Source organism: Cervus elaphus, chromosome 18 (genome assembly GCF_910594005.1).
Source record: "Cervus elaphus chromosome 18, mCerEla1.1, whole genome shotgun sequence".
Lineage (NCBI taxonomy): Eukaryota > Metazoa > Chordata > Mammalia > Artiodactyla > Cervidae > Cervus > Cervus elaphus.
In genome coordinates this window covers 125598765-125612895 of record NC_057832.1, presented here as the reverse complement: position 1 = coordinate 125612895, position 14131 = coordinate 125598765, and the positions used below count along the sequence as shown (strand labels likewise).

At 37.0% G+C, this 14131-nt stretch overlaps 1 pseudogene; it reads left to right on the top strand.

Moving 5' to 3' along the window:
• The first annotated feature begins 651 nt into the window (after positions 1–651).
• Positions 652–2281, top strand: LOC122673954 (annotated as a pseudogene).
• The last annotated feature ends 11850 nt before the right edge of the window (positions 2282–14131 follow it).

Here is a 14131-nt window from a genome sequence, read left to right as displayed (position 1 = left end):
TAATAAATATCTGTTAATGAATGAACTGCAGTAGCTACATTTAATAATAGATGTTAAATGTGTTTTTCTTAGTTGATATATATATGCTTATAAATATGTTGGCTTAGTTATTACTCCAACTTTTTCAGAAAATTATTTATTTTATTCTCCATATTAACTTTTTTTTCTTTTAAAACATTGAAAATAAGTATTTCCTTTGCTTAATAGACTACCTTGCAATAAACAAATATCAAATAGTTTTTTTTAATCTAAGTATACTGAATTTGTATAATTATTTAAGATGACTTTTAAATTGTATGTGAAACTGAGTTTTGAAGAATAAAATTGTTATTTTAAAAGCACTGCAATTATCTTGACAATAATATGACCTAGTAGGATAATTTCTAATAGAGGTCATAATTATTTTCCTATGTACACCTTACTGTGTGCCAGAAAATATTAACCTGGAGTGTAGCTTTCTTTCAAACATTAATTTATTTTTCTCATTGAGAATTATGGAAAATAGAGCTAGCAGACAGGAGAAATTGATTCCCGATAAGTTTATGGTTTGGGGAACCTGCCTCATGCTCTCCCGTGAAGAACGGCAACTCAGCAAGCATTTGCTCATCACTTAACAGATTCCAGGCACTGCACACGTTATGCCAGGTCGCTATGGTAAGCAAGGAAACACACCCTAATAATATATGTTCTGCAAGGTACCAGCTAGCCTGTGTTGCCAAGGATGTATACATTTCCCTAAACTTCTTGTTTGTGATAAATATGTATTGACAATGTATTTCTTTCCACAGTTAGAGCTGAAGTTTCAAATGTAAATCCTCATGGAAGAAGGAACAACTCTTACCTGAAGGCTTGATCACTTAGCTTACAAGGTGCGTGCATGCATGCTAACTCACTTCAGTTATGTCTGACTCTTTGCAACCCTATGAACTATAGATTGCCTATATCCTCCTCTTTAGGTGGTTACTATTTTTAAACTCATAGAAACAGAGGAGAACGCAAAAGCATGGGACACCAAGGTGACTTAGTAAAGTTAAACAGATTTGGAAACAGAATACAGATCTCATGTAAATAGCCTGGTGTTTTCTTAGTAAATTACGCATCAGCTATTATCTTACAGAGAGTTTACAGGTGATGGGTACTAGATGTCTAAAGAAATAAAAAGCCATCACGGAAGAAGTTAGAAAGAACTGGAAAAAGTACTGGGGCAAAAATTCCAAGGACATGCTCCACAGTCACACTTACTGCTCTAATTTTGTTCTAAGAAATTTAGATGACAAGCCTTTCATGATTCAGAAGTATCAGTCTTTATTCCTTTGTAGGTAATTCAGGTCCCAGGAAGGTGTTACTTACTGAAGGGATCTGCTCATGCCTCCCAACAACATGACTGAATTTGTTCTCTTGGGACTCACACAGAACCAACACCTGCAGAAAATACTCTTCATTGTCTTTCATTTTCCTTTTCACTGTGCTAGCCAGTCTGCTCATTGTCATCACCATCTCCCTCAGTCCCACACTTTCTGCCCCCATGTACTTCTTTCTCACTTACTTGGCCTTCATACATGCCTCTTACACATCTGTCATTACCCCCAAAATGATCATTGACCTGCTGTACCAGAGGAGAACCGTCTCCTGGGGTGGCTGTTTGACTCAGATGTTTTTGGAGCACTTCCTAGGAGGATCAGAGATTATACTCCTTACTGTCATGGCCTATGACCGCTACGTGGCCATCTGCAAACCTCTGCACTACACGACCATCATACGACAGGGGCTCTGCCAGCTCCTGGTGGTGGTGGCCTGGATTGGGGGGATCCTGCATGCCACTGTGCAGATTCTCCTCACAGTCGACTTGACCTTCTGTGGTTCCAAGGTCATCGACCACTTCATGTGTGATTTCTTCTGTGTTGCAACTTGCCCGCAGCGACACCTACTGGTTGGGAATGGTGGTGGCAGCGCACTCAGTGGGGATGCTTTCACTGATTTTTTTTTTTTTTTTTTTTCATGCTCCTCATCTCCTACACAGTCATCCTGAGCTCCCTGAAATCCCATGGCTCTGAAGGACAGCACAAGTCACTGTCTACGTGTAGCGCCCACTTTACAGTAGTGGTCCCTTGTATATTCGGCTACACACGTCCTGTGGCCACTTACCCTGGGGACAAGTTGGTGGCTGTGTTTTTTGCAATCCTCGCTCCCATTTTAAATCCTATCATTTACACAGTGAGAAACACATTAAGTGAAAGATGCCATGAACGGTTTGTTGACGCTGGAGCGGAGAGTAACTTAGGTTATCCACTATGCCAAGAAAAGGATATGTGTGGGAATGATTATATATGTAAATTGTGGGGTTAAAAAAAAAAAAAAAACTTTTGCAGATCCCTGGAAGGAAAAAAAAAAAAAAAGACCTAGAAACTAACATCTGTTGAAGATTTAATTATAACTAGACATTTATAAGACATTTTGATAACTTGTACTTTAACAAGGCTTCAATGTTCACATTTATAGATTCAGAATAAACAATGGAGAGAACAGCTATTAATATTTATGCTTCTGTTGATCACTGTAGAAGAAGATTCTTCCCAGAGTGTTAGTTCTATTTTACTAAATTCTTCATATATGTTATTTGGATGAAATTGATTTTTTTTAGGATCTTGATGTAAGAAATTATTTATTTGTTTATTTTTGCTTAGCCTGTGGTATATCCAGTAAGAAATGGAAATTCTTAGATAGATACATGGGGAAAGAACTGTTGAATGAAGCAATCATTGATTTTATTTTTTTTGCACTATGTATTTATCAAAAGCAAAATGAGAGACAGCCACTAAAAGGGAAAATGATAATTGTTGATCTATCTCTAACTCTTTTTGTTGCACAAATTCAACCAGAAAATTTGAAATTACTGTTAACTTGTTCTTATATGCTTAAATATCCTTTTGGCTTACAGATTTTCTTGAATATAAAGGAAATGTTTTATTTTGCTATATCAAGACTTGAGGAGCCATTAGAAACTAGAAACTAGACTTTATTTTTTGGGGGGTTCCAAAATCACTGCAGAAGGTAACTTCAGCCATGAAATTAAAAGATGCTTACTCCTTGGAAGAAAAGCTATGACCAACCTAGACAATGTATTACAAAGCAGAGACATTACTTTTCCAACAAAAGTCTATCTAGTCAAAGCTATGGTTTTTCCAGCAGTCATGTGTGGAGAGTTGGACTATAAAGAAAGCTGAGCACCAAAGAATTGATGCTTCTGAACTGTGGTGTTGGAGAAGACTCTTGAGAGCCCTCTGGTCTGCAAGGAGATCCAACCAATCCATCCTAAAGAAGATCAGTCCTGGATGTTCACTGGAAGGACTGATGCTGAAGCTGAAACTCCAATACTTTGGCCACCGGATGAGAAGAGCTGACTCATTTGAAAAGACCCTGATGCTGGGAAAGACTGAAGGTGAGAGGAGAAGGGGATGACAGAGGATAAGATGGTTGGAGACATCACCGACTCGATGGACATGAGTTTGAGCAAGCTCCGGATGTTGGTGATGGACAGGGAAGCCTGGCATACTGCAGTCCATGGGGTCACAAAGAGTCAGACAGGACTGAGCCCCAGCGACTGAACTGAAACACCTGTTATCAAATTTCAATAGAAAGACATACGTTTATTTTTCAGAGCTGTTGCTCTGTAGGTCTGCTACATATATTTACATTAAATAAACCCTTTATTATTTATCAGGCATATTCACCTCAGTTGATTTATTCACAAACTAAACAGGTATTAATAGTTCCATTATTATTATCCCCATTTTATGTAGAAGCAAATTGAATACAAGAAAAGCTTACTGACTTAACTGACTCAGCTCACGTATGCTTCCACCATAAAATGTGTCAGGAACTATCACACTGAAACACAGATGTCTTTCACAAGTTTCAGCTACATATTTCAACTCAGGTCTTTAAAACTCAGTCTTACTTTCTTTCAAAAGAAATACAGTTGTCTGTCTTATGTTTAAGTATATAGATAATAAAATTATCTGCAGTTTTAATGATTCAATTTGTCCTTCAAGGAGACAAATGTGTTGTTTCTGCTGTGTTACATTGGTTTTAGCTTTATCTCAAATGTAGTACTAGAAATTGGTAGCATGTTAACTTTTTTTAAAAAATTAACCCCCCCTTAAGATTTATTTCTCATTAATGAAAAGAAGGACTAAAGTATGTCTTCATAAACACAATGTGACTGATGCAAATTTTCGGAAAGTGGGAGATACCTACAATGCTTCTCTATGTAGTTGAAGAATATCTGATCATTCTACATTATAACATAACTCATAAATCAGAACTCCTCTGACTATGACACTCCTACTCTTGTTATTTCTCAAGAAAGTAACTTTCTCAGACTCAATGATGTACTGGGACTATTTCTTCCATAATTTGAACATGCACTAACACCTGAGCATGGTCCTGGGGTGACAGTGTTGTCACTGTCTAAGTGTGTGTAAGTTGTGTATGTGTATACACTGACTAAGTTGTGTATGACTGTCTCAAAATCCTAGGAAAGAGAACCTTTTTCTATGAAGTCTAGATCTGAAAGAGTGTATAATTACCACTTATCTATTTAAATGACCAGGTTTGTAATTACTGGTGAGAACGAAATATTTCAATAGAATCTAGGCTAAATGATATGTGGTTCATTTTGTCTTGTGACTATTAGAGAGGACAGGAGTGTAACCCATGAGTTACATAGGAAAAGTACTAGGTAAATGTTGTTTCTACTCTAAGACCAAAGAGAAGATATGAAGAGGGAAACAAAGGTTAATGGTTGTGTCTTAAGAGCTGTACCAGAGGCTCCGTGGAAGAGTGAGCAGATAAAGGTGGCACAGATTATAAACTGTCAACAGCAAAGAGGGAAAGCCTAAGAAGAAGGAAATGCAAGGGAGGCGGGCATTCTCAATGGATAGAATCTTGCTGGTTTGTGAGTTTAAAGCTTGCTTAGATGCTCCTTTGCCCTCATCACCAAGAATCTTCTCTGAGGAACAACTGCCACCTGACTAGAATGTTGCTTCCCCTTCATGATACTCCATGTTGTCCTGGTGTGAAAAATGCCAAAGACAAATCTAATCACTGGTCACATTGCAAAGGTTGACACTGAGGGATTTTTCTCTTACTTTTGTGTGGAGTGCACTTTCTTCCCATTAGCTCTATGTTGACTTCCATTTCCTATGCTATGTACACTCTCTTGATTGTGTCAAGGAAACATCACCTGACGATCTTTTTTGCAGATATATTTGCTTTCATGGGTATCAAGAAAAGTGGGCTGTGATAGGTTCAAGGAATGAAATTCAAGTTGTTGATTTTCAAAAGAAGTGAAGTTCCACTTGTGTGAAAGAAGTTTGGAGTAAGACAGAGCAATTCAATGATTGAGGAGACTGATACTCTGTACATGTGGTAGCATCTTGAAGAGCTAACTAGATGTAATTTCCACAGGGCTTTTCCTATTGATATCTCACAGTATTAACATTCATTTTGGGAAAAAATGTCATTATGGCCAATCTAATTTAGGTAAGTTTGACTTATTTATTTTATTCACAAAATACCATTCAGTGCAACAGTGGGCCACAGAGTTATAGGAACTGGGGTATCCAGCACAATAATAAAAAGGTTGTGTTTGTGCAGAACTTAAATTCCAGTGGGCATAGATGGATAATAAGCAAGTAAATGATTAACTAGAAATATAATATTTTTAGTAATGAGTAAGATAAAATCATTTTATGAGAGGGTTATGCAGGATAGAATAATTGGATAGAGATTCATGTAGTTGTTTGAAATACAGCTAGAATTTCAATTTGGTCTGAGTAAATAACCACATTATGCTTCCTCCTTTCTGAAAACTAAGTAGGTTGTTTTAAAATGTGCATTTGACATGGGAGAAATGCCTCTACCAATAAGGTACAAATAGTTCCTTGGGGGACAAATGTTTCTCACTGTTTCTATGTATAATGCAGAGATATACATAACTCACATAGATATAACTACTTTCAAGGGACATATGATTAAGGAAACAGGGTATCTAAGAAACACTTTTAGGGGCCAATAGTGGACAAAGATTGAGGGATATTGCCTTAGCTTATGTCTATATGGTCAGGTAAGACCATGGAGTAACTAGAATGTTAGTAAAGTGCATCCAAGCACAGATGTTGGCCCATCATCTACGAGGATCATCTTCAGTAAAACTGAGAGACTCCTTCTTCTTAGAAGATTTCCCAAAGTCAGTGGTCAACTCCATTAATGAACCAGTTGTAATCTGTGATACATTTTCCACAATAAGAGGAAAAAAAATGAAGGCTCTAACTCCAAACATTTCTAGATATAAAGCCTCCTACGGGGCTTCCCTCATAGCTCAGTTGGTAAAGAATCTGCCTGCAAAGCAGGAGACCTGGATTCAATCCCTGAGTTGGGAAGATCTCCTGGAGAAGGAAATGGCAACCCACTCCAGTATTCTTGCCTGGAGAACCCCATGGGCAAAGGAGCCTGGCGGGCTACAGTCCATGGGATTGCAAGAGTCAGACACGACTTAGTGACTAAACCACCACCACCACTGTTATACATGCATGCTAAGTGGCTTTAGTCGTGTCCAACTCTGGGATCTTCTGGGCCCAGGGATAGAACCCACATCTCTATGTCTCCTGCATTGGCAGGTGGGTTGGCAGGTGGGTTCTTTACCACTAGCACAAACTGGGAAGCCCACCATTATGCAGTGATAAAGAATTTATTCAGTTTTTCTGGGTGGTGAATATTTTCAAACTCATTATAATGACAACTGCCCTGCACTTAGATGTGACACAATATTAATAGCAGTTTTGAAAGATGTAGAGACTACCAAATAAAACAATAGAATATTTCAGTCCTGGTACTAGCCAGATGGCCAAGAACAAGTTCTATTGACTTTTCTTCACCTATATTATCAGGCAAATGAATCATTGTGTGGACATTTTACTGAAAAAGAGATCTTAGTTGCGGATAAACTGATTGAATGAATAATACCATGAGCTGACTTTATGTTTGTGGGGCATCTGCTTGGCCTGGCTCCAGTGAACCTCTGCCCCTAGGAAAAGTGAATCATTGCAGGGCTGGATGGAAATTCATTTATATGGTGATTCGTGCCTCAGTCAGCAGAGACACAGTCTCAAAGGGAGGCAGTTCAAAGGATGAAAGTCTGAATACTTTGAAATTCTGTGCCATTGGAAAATGACATCTTGATCTCTTTTAGCCCAGGTCTGTTAACCAAAGGAGAACATCTTAGTAATGATGCTTCTTCTAAGGTGTGGGTTGGAAACAGTTTACAAATTGAATTCAAGTATAGCTAAGTGAAAGGTACGGATCCATCATTTTATACAATGGCCTAGCTGACTGTCTTTCTGGTAGCCTTTTCTATGTAGATGAAATATGAATTCTTCTGCAGCCACAAGCATGTTTTTCTGTTTAAATCTTTGGACACTTATACCATCTGTTTTAATATTTCTTGAAAATCATTAGAAATTGTTGTCCTATTGAAATAACTCCCACTAAGTGATTGGATGATATATAGGATAACAAGTGAAGGGGATTTGCGGGATGAAGTGAGACTGAAAGACACATGGTCATGGATTAGTTTAACAGATGAAGTTTAGACATAGGGAGCAGGAAAAATTGAAGGCAGAAGCAGAGAGGGCAACAGAGGATAAGATCGTTGGATAGCATCAATGATTCAATGGACATGAATTTGGGCAAACTCCAGGAGATGTTGAGGTATAGGGAAGTCTGGCGTGCTACAGTCCATGGGGTCATGAAGAGTCACACATGACTTGGTGACTAAACAACAACAAAAGGAAGCAGGAAGCCCAGAGCTTACAGGAATGGAAAATAATCATGATAACTATTTGGATAGTGCTCTCCAAACATTCTCATGCCTGTTTGATTCTTATGAAAGTGTTGTGAGGCAAGGCGTAAAATTCTTGGAGGGGTTGAGAAGGGAGTGATTAGTAGCCTGAGCTACAAATTTAGCCACATAGCTACCAAAGGCTTTGGGCAAATTACACAAGTTCTCTGAGCCTTATCCACTTCATTAAACAATCAAGATAATGCTAGTTCCTATTTCATATGGGTTTTGTGGGACTTAAAAACTAAAAATCTTTAAGATCTTATCACAGTCTCGCAAACAACTCCCTGACACACACTGACTGACCATTGCATTGTTTTGTTTTTTTTTTTGGATTTGTATTTTGCATGATCAGTAAGCGACCTGACTGCAGTGGAGAGTTAAATCTGCACACCCTGAAACCCAGGGCCTTTCCCACTGCATAAAATAGACTGAAGTGTGTTCAGGAATAAGCGACAGGCTTGACTGAGTGGGAGGGACTCTTAGAAAAACATGCGGTTGACTATCGTGGGGGAGGGTCTTGAGTCTTAGACAGGGAAGTTGCGATGTGAACTAGTAGGCAATGGAAATTTGTGATGGATTCATAGATTCATAGTTTGGTTTGTATTGTTGTTGATATATAGATCTTTATTTATTCTGATATTAATTTCTTTTCAGATATATTTGTAAATATTTTATCCAGTTTCGTGGGCTGCTGTTGGCCTCTATTAATAGTCTCTTTGATGCAAAAAAATTAAAATTTGATAAAGTAAAGTTTTCTATTTTTTCCTTTCTTACCTGTGTTTTTTGTGTCATACTCAAGAAATCATCAATAAATGCAGAGTTATGAACTTCTATATTTTCTACTGTGTTGCATCTCCTGCATTGGCAGATATATTGTTTATCACCAGGTCCACCTGGGAAGCCCACTATTTTAAGTGTCTTTGATAAACTTTGATTTGTTTTTTTGCATATGGTGTAAGGTAAGGGTTCCATTTCACTCCTTTGTGAATATAAGGCTTTCATAACACCATTTGTTGAACAAGATGTCCTTTCCTGGTTGAAAAATCACTGGGCACATACACACAGGTTTATTTCTAGGTTTTCTATTTTATTTCACTGAAGCCCAGGTGGCTCAGTGGTAAAGAATCTGCCTGCCAACTCGGGAGTTGCAGGAGACAGGTTCGATTCCTCGGTCAGGAAGATCCTCTGGAGGAGGAAATGACAACCCACTCTAGTATTCTTGCCTGGAAAATTCCTTGGACAGAGGAGCTTCGTGGGCTACAGTTCATGGGGGTAGCAAAGAGCTGGACATGATTGAGCAACTGAGTGTGACAACAACATTATTTTTCATTCCAGTTTTATTGAAATATAATTGTTATAGGGCACTGTATAAGTTTAAAGATGTATAGCATAATGTTTTGACATATATACGTCATGAAATGATGATTACAATGGGTTTAGTAAACATCCATCATCTCATATAGATATAAACTTAAATAAATAGAAATAAAATTTCCCTTTTATGAGAATTTTTTAAATTTACTCTCTTAACAACCTTCGTATGTAACATAGAACAATGCTAACTATATTTTTCATGTTGTATATTACCTCCCTGGTACTTAGATATCTTATAACTGGGATTTTGTACCTAATGACTGCTTTCATCCGATTCCCCTTTCCCCTCTCCTGTTTTCTTTGGTAACCAGAAATATGAGCTCTTTTTCTGAGTTTGTCCATTATCTTCTGAAGTATTATTGACCTTCAACATACAAGAATGTGACTATTGACTATGTTCCCCATACTGTACACGTCATATCATGGCTCATTTATTTCATACCTGAAAGTTCATTTCTCTTATCTCATTCATCCATTTCTCTCCACAGCCACTCCCATCCCTCAAGCAGCTGTTTATTCTATTACTTTGTTTCTGTTCATTTGTTTTTTTATTCCTCATGTAAATAAAATCATAGGATATTTCTCTTTCTCTACTTTGTTGCACTTATTAATGGTTTAATACTATGTTGTAACAAATGGCAATATTTAATTTTTATTGTGGCAATATTTCTTTATATATAAACTTTCATTGCACACACCTACATACATATGTTCTCTTGATGGGTATTTAGGTTGCTTCCACAATGTTTCTATTGGAAAAAAAAATGCTCCAGTGAACATAGGAGTGCATGTCTTTTCTAATTAACATTTTCCATTTTTTAAGGTAAATACTCAGGAATGAAATTGACTGACTGTGTGGTAGGTCCACTGTTGTGTAGCTCTGGGTCACAAAACAGCTGACTTTGGAGTCCCAGGGTACCAGGGCCAGTGTTGGTCAACTGGTGGGTGGAACTCCACCATCTTGGTCATGCCACACTATATGTCTTTCTCTTTATGTCAATACCATTCTCTCTTCACTACAGTAGCTATATGGTATACTTCAGAATCAGAAAGCATAATAATTTTGGTTATTTGCAATCTCTTGTAATTTTATATAAATATCAGGATGGATTTTCCTCTGTTTGCAATAACATTTTGATAGAGATTACATTGAACATGTAGATCAGTTTGGATAATGTTGATATCTTAATAATAAATAATCTAGCTTGTATTTTTTTAATTTATTTTTTAATTTTTGTAATTTATTTTTATTTACAAAAAAAATGTCATTTATAACATTGTTCAGCAACATTTTGTAATTTTCAGTGCATAAGACTTTTGCTGCTTGATTAAGTTTACTCTTAATTATTTTATTTTCTTTGATGCTAGTACAGATGGGAATTTTTTCTTAATTTCTCCTTTGTGTTCTTTATTGAAAATATAGAAATTCAGCATCCTTTCATGATTAAACAAACAAACAAACAAAAAACACCTCTAGAGCAAATTAGTCACAAAAAGATACCTGAACATAATAAAGGCTGAATAGGACAAATTCACAGGTCACAGGATACTCAGCAGCTTTTCAATTAAAATGTAAGTCAAGACAAGAGTAAATGCACCACTTCTTTGCAACATAAGTACTCCAATGAATTCCAAAGAATTCTCTAAAATTCTTTTAGAGATTTCTACATATATATCAGGTCATCTCTGAAACAAGATAACTTTATTTAGTTAATTTTTACTTAATTTTGCTCTCTGTAACAGTACTCCCACTGGTAGCCACTTTCTGCCCTTTCAATCACCTTTTAGGAAAGGACTTCAATGATTACTTTATTCATAGTAGAATTGTCCCTCCTATGTCTGCCCTCTATTTTTTTTGTCTAGAAGCACTTAATAAGACTATAACTACTTTTTTTAAATTGAGACTGGTGATAATCTCAAAATGATTCTAAAGATATTTTTTCTCCATGGACATCTTTCTTATACTAATTCTGTGATGTGATTTAGTAGTATCTTTGCATAAATATGTACTTTTAAATGTTAGTGGAAAATGACACCGAATTTAATTAAGCAAGAATCAGTCTTGGATCAATTTTGATTCTAATGATGTTAGAAGGGAGACAATGTCCAATTATCTTCACACCTACAGGGAAAAATTATACCCTTTTAGGCCCTTTCTTAGACTTGTGTTTTCCTGCATGCTCAGTTGCTCAGTCATGTTCGACTCCTTGTTTAGCCCATAGACTGTAACCTGCTAGGCTCTTCTGTCCATAGAATTTTTCAGGCAAGAATATTGGAGTTGCCATTCCCTTCTCCAGGGATCTTCCCAACCAAGAGACTGAAACCAAGTCTCTTGCATATCCTGCAATAGCAGGTGGATTCCTTGTCATGGAACCACCTTGGAAGTCCTTGGTAGGCTTAAAGTGGCATTGGAAAAAAAAAGTGTATAGCATTACATATACAGGAATGTCTTTCAAAATCTTAAGTCAAGTGGTCTGGTCACACTAACATGACAGAATAAGAAAGAGTAAACAATTGAATGCTATTATAATACCTTGAAATTAGTAGGAAAAGAAGCTACTTGAGATGCACTTTCCTGGAAAATGGTTAATTGCTGTCTTATTTATTTAAACATAGGATTTGCTGCTCTTTTTGATGAATTATCCTAACATGACAAGCTTTAGTATTTTCATGGTCACCATGGAATTTCTCTTAAACAATATTTAGTGCAAATTAAAGTGCTTCCCTGGTGGCTCAGATGGTAAAGTACCTGCCTGCAGTGCAGGAGACCCAAGTTCAGTCCCTGGGTGTGGAAGATCCCCTAGAGAAGGGAATGGCTACCCAGTATTCTTGCCCAGAGAATCCTATAAACAAAGCACTTATAGACAGAGGAACCTGCAGTGCTACAGTCCACGCAAAATTTGGACACAATTGAGCAACTAAGCACGAGTGGAAATAAAAATATTTTTCTGAATAGTCAGAAGATTCCACTGAGAAAATGGACAGTTAAAGAAGGTATTTACTCAAGCAATGATGCAGTCTTTTGCCCTCTGTGTTCATACTGGATGAAAGAAGAGTTCCAAGTCTTTGTAAGTAACTTAGGAGCAACTCAGATTGTGAACAAGCCTTCATCAGGAAGACTATCAGAAAATTGTGGAAATTAGGATTCACAAGAGTATTGCCATCTTTATAATGTAAGATATTAAATTATTTTGAAACAATTCAAACTTGTATTCATATCCTACCTTTGTTACATAAAAATATGTGCTCTTGGTCAATTAATGAGACGTTCTCAGCCTCAATGATTTCAGGTAAAAATGAGGATTAGCATTCTTACTTAATGTGAGACATTCAACTGTGGGTGTGTGATTGGAATCTACTGTGGGAGTTTTGAACTGTTGAGAGATATAATTAGAACAAGATTTAAAGAGTGTAATTTGTGCTACTTGAAGAGAATAACATCTTCAAAGGGATTATGTAAGTAGAGAGACTTGTCAAGATGCTGTTGTATAAGCAGTGGGCCAGGAAAAAGTGGAGATTGGGTGTGGGGAATGAATAAATAAATGATATATTTTGAAAGTAGAGACAACAGATTTTGTTAAAGTTGTCCATAAGTAATCTGAATGCGATGAGAGAGAAACTGTAACTTTTGTGTCTGACGAATCACAGTGCAGAGGGTACCACTTGGTGAGACGGCATACCGATGCTTTCCAGCACTGATTTACAGTGTCGTGCTGGTTTGAGGTGTGCAGCAAAGCACACCAATGGCCCGCCTCCTCTTGCCCTCAGTCTTCCCAGCATCAGGGTCTTTTTCAATAAGTCAGCCCTTTACATCAGGTATTGGAGCTTTACCTTCAGCATCAGTCCTTCCAACGAATATTCAGGGCTAATTTCCTTTAGGGTTGACTGGTTTGATCTCCTTGCAGTCCAAGAGACTCTGGAGAGTCTCTTCCAGAGCCACAGTTTGAAAGTATCGATTCTCCAGTGTTCATCCTTCTTTACAGTCCAACTCTCACGTTCATACACCCGGGGGACTCAGCTTTCAGTGTCATATCTTTGTGCTTTTCCATACTGTTCATGGTGTTCTCAAGGCAAGAATGCTGCAGTGGTTTGCCACTGCCTTCTCCAGTACTTTATAATATGATATATAAAAATTATATATAAAAATATAAGTGTAGTGCATTACTATCAATCTACCTATCCATATATCTCTCTACCTACACTGTATAAATCCTTTGCAATGTATTGCAGCTAGGCAATGGCATAGGAATTGTCTACTTTGGTATCTGGCTAATGAATACTTTCAGATGAATGGAATAATAGTTTCACAAATGTTTTCTTTATCCCCACTTCCCTACTAGCACCAATTTTATCAACTTGCCTTTCTGAAACTATGTGACAAACTATGTGAAAAAAAATTATCTGCATTTGAAACAGGTTTTGAATGACTTGTTCTGATATCAGCATCCATCATTTTCCAGAAATCAAATCAGATATAATCTTCAATGAAAGAGTTTAAACTGAAGTAGGTTTACCTATTTTGTAGGTCATAATTTAATCAAGGAAATTTTTAGATATTTTACTACTGTCTAGACTGGGCTTTTCCATTTTGGTAAAATGGCCTAAAATTTTTTTTTTATAGCTTTTCTCCTAGAGGACAGGTTTCTCCAAGTCCTGTTCCACATGATGATTACCCTCGTGGCATCTCTAGAGGTAAAGAAAGTACTATCAAAGTTATGATTATGGTTTCCCAAGGAACTTAATTAGTCCAAAATTATCCCTGGAGAAGCACCAATTGAATGACTCAATAATATGTGTGACTTTTCAAATATAGATAAGGTGTTTATGGACCTTTTCTCTCACTTCACATGTCAG